This window comes from Salmo trutta, chromosome 35, assembly GCF_901001165.1.
Source record: "Salmo trutta chromosome 35, fSalTru1.1, whole genome shotgun sequence".
In the NCBI taxonomy this organism is placed as follows: Eukaryota; Metazoa; Chordata; class Actinopteri; order Salmoniformes; family Salmonidae; genus Salmo; species Salmo trutta.
The window spans coordinates 23,747,473-23,751,231 of NC_042991.1; the positions used below are offsets into that span (position 1 = coordinate 23,747,473).

The following is a 3,759-nucleotide window of genomic DNA, read 5'->3' on the forward strand; positions in this document are numbered from 1 at the left end:
TTTTTCAAATCGATTTATGGAATTTGTTGATACTTCTCCTAATCATACTTTGTTTTGATCTTTTTATCCTTGTTTTATCCTTTAGCCTCTTAACTGATGTGAAATGTGAATGTTCTGAATGTTTTAAACATAGGTGACTTCTTTGTGAACTTTAAACTTTATCAAGAACTTCTATATTACGTCACATAAAGCAACACTTTCAGAACAGTAAATCACAGGCTTTGTATAATATTATTTATTTTAGTTAAAGGGGACCCAGCCCACCTCCCAAGCAGTGCTCTTTTACCCGTAACCGTACAAGAACCCTGTCCTCTCCTTCCCTCCAGTCTCTATGCAGGGCTCAGAACCATGGTGGGCAGCTGTCTGCTCCAAGAGGCAGCAAGGCCATGTTGGAGAGGAAACAGTTCTGCCAGTGGCCCTGTAAGTGCAGGGTTCAGCCCCAGTGTGCCCCTGGGGTCAGCTCGGTGCTGGATGGCTGCGGCTGCTGTAAGAGCTGTGCCCGGCTGATCAGAGAGGCCTGCAACGAGAGGGACATCTGCGACCCCCACAAGGGCATGTACTGCGATTTCTCTAAAGACCAGCCGCAACATGAGGTCGGAGTCTGCGCTTGTGAGTGAACGTGTCAAATCTAGCCCATGGGTTATCAACAGAGTTAAGTCAATGTACAATTGAATGTCTCAAGGTCAATTACTTATTTTCAAAGGGGGCAGGAGCTGTACTGTGCAATAGGACTCTGCTACTTCAAAGAACTGGCTAGAGACTTTACTACATGAAAATACTTCAATCCCATGCGATTTGCAAAAACCTGTAGTTCCACAGGACTGGTTTACTCATTTACCCATGGTCTCTTTGATCATCAAAGGACCCCATTAGGTCAAACACACATTTCAATCAGGCAAATACCCCAAGGCTGACCACACTTAGAGACACACTAACACCACAAGAATGTGGCAAGCACTGCACAGGCCAGTCAACTGAGTTGAGTTCTGTTTCCCTTATCGCCTGCTTCTAGACTTGATGGCAGTGGGCTGTGACTTGAATGGGGTCCACTATGAGAACGGTGAGGCCTTCCAGCCCAGCTCATCGGCTGCACCCTGGCCTTCACACAGAAGCCTGCTGTTCTCCTGGGTCCTGCCCCTCTGAGGAGCAACACGCCCCTGCCAGCCGGCCTCCAGAGCGCCCCCGGTGCTTCTAGGAAGCACCAGCAGGATACGACCTACATGGCCGCCATGCCAGGTGTGTGTTAGTAGAGAAAACCAGGGCCAGAATTGCCAGCTTGTCTGCCCTGGAATGCTAATTGCTGTGAAAGTAAGCTGGATGGAAAGACGGAGGCAGAGGGCATTTTAATGACTTTGGCTGGGAAGTGTAGAGAGGATGAAGTGTGGCTGACTGACTGTTAGGGAGTAGGGTGGATGGTTCCAGTCATGAACCATAGAGAGCTGGAGCTCACTTTCCATCAAAAGCAACAAGGCCTCTTTTAAGTATGCTTTGATATATTTGAATAAATGTCTGCTTGAAAAACAAGAAACATCCTGCTTTCTAGTTAATCTGAAAGGTTAGCAGGCACTTGGTGTTGATGTTTTTGATATTGCCATTACAGAAATTGAATATGACTTCAATCGCTGATTTAAAATCTTATAAATAGGCAATTGAAACCATCTTGGCATCATGGCCTGCCTAAAGATTTCTCTCCAACTGGGTTATCCAAGAGTCTTTAGCAGGCAGAATGATTGAGGACTGAGGGCTCTTGATTCACTCTGAACAGCATGTGCTCTGTGGCAGAATGGCAGGTGCAGGCGGGTTCCTTCCTCTAGCCGCCTGGGTGTTCACCCGTTGCCCTTTAATACTGAAAGCTTACAGGGATCCTCCTATAGTCTGGAAGAAGAACTGCCTGATCCAGACCACTCCGTGGAGCCCCTGCTCCAAGACCTGCGGCCTGGGTATCTCAGTCCAGGTCAACAACGACAACGGCAAGTGTGAGATGAGGAAGGACCGCCGCCTCTGCCTGCTGCGGCTGTGTGAGAAGAGCATCATGAAGAACGTCAAGGTGACCGACCACTGACCAGCCAGGCTCTCTCTGGGGGTTGATGATACATTGTTAAGATGGTGATGATGGGTGAAATGTAAAAATAATTCCCTCTATGCCCACAACACCCTGAATATGACAGTGGTCTTGGATCGACTGTATACATTCACAGCAGAAGAAGTATGATAGGGTTCCTATGTAAATCTTAAGTAATCATTTGGTGGGTGCTTACATTTGTCTTATTTCAGGTGTGTATTAATACGCATGTGTGAGTTGGAAATGTGTTTTTTTGCATATCCCAACTCTCCCTAAGACACCCTTGGAGTGTGGGATCACAGCCAGGGTCAATCTAACTATGCCCTTTTCCCCTCTAGATGCAGAGAGGAAAGATGTGTAAGTCCAAGTTCCAGGCCAAGAAAGCTGAGAAGCTGACCCTGTCTGGGTGTACCAGCACCAAGAGTTTCAAACCCACTTACTGCGGCATCTGCACCGACAAGCGCTGCTGCGTGCCCAACAAATTCAATATGGTGGCCGTCAATTTCAAGTGCAAGGGCGGCTCCAACGTACGCTGGAAGATGCAGTGGATAACGTCCTGTGTGTGCCAGAGGAAGTGCGACGACCCTGGGGACATGTTCGCAGAGCTACGCTTCCTCTAGCACCTTCTCCAGCATCTATATCAACCTTTGAGCCTCATCCATATTAATACCCACAGACTCCAACACAGGCCTTACTGCCTATGACCGAGTAATCCATATTAATGCCCACAGACTCCAACACAGGCCTTACTGCCTATGACCGACTCATCCATATTAATGCCCACAGACTCCAACACAGGCCTTACTGCCTATGACCGACTCATCCATATTAATGCCCACAGACTCCAACACAGGCCTTACTGCCTATGACCGACTCATCCATATTAATACCCACAGACTCCAACTCAGGCCTTACTGCCTATGACCGACTCATCCATATTAATGCCCACAGACTCTAACACAGGCCTGGCCTTACTGCCTCTGAGACTGAGTCATGGTGGTTAAGCGGACAGGACTGAACCCTGGTCACAGTTCAGTCTGGACATCAAGTGCTCCTGAACAGTGCCTGTGTTCTCTGGCTAGATGCCAGTGGGCTGATATGAAAGTTGAAACACGTGGAACCTCAACTCATGAAGTGTGACTGGATAGAGACAACTAGGGTTTGGCTGATTGCTTAACAATTAACATGAAGGGAAACGTAATGTAAGTAACGACAATTTGGGGTTAAACCTCAAATGCTATGGTTTTTACAGTACCTCATTAACAGTAGTGCTGTCAGTGAGGCCAATAGTGGTAACAGGGATAGATAGAGCAAACATGTTCTGGGTCAGTTTTCTTCTTAAAAAAATGTATGATCTAGAGAACAACTGATCGTAACCCCTTATCAATACCAAACACAGTGTTATTCCAGCTGGATAAAAAATGAATCTTTCTACCAGTTAATTCTCAACCAAGTTAGCTCCAAAATATCTTACAATCTCATATCCACTTTGGTTCACTACAGATTTGGATTGTTAGTTTGAATTGTTAGTTTGGTAGTAATGTGTGTTTGTATTGTCGACATAATAACCTCTTGTTTCAAGGTATACATACTCACTACTCAGCAATCCATTGTCATTTATTTTGACGGATGAAGAATATCATTTAGACACGAAAGTGTAAGAAATCTTTTCAAACAAGAAATAAACCAGTTATTTA

At 46.0% G+C, this 3,759-nt stretch overlaps 1 pseudogene; it reads left to right on the plus strand.

Moving 5' to 3' along the window:
- Positions 1-386: 386 nt before the first annotated feature.
- LOC115174409 (WNT1-inducible-signaling pathway protein 3-like) lies at positions 387-2,682 on the plus strand (annotated as a pseudogene).
- The last annotated feature ends 1,077 nt before the right edge of the window (positions 2,683-3,759 follow it).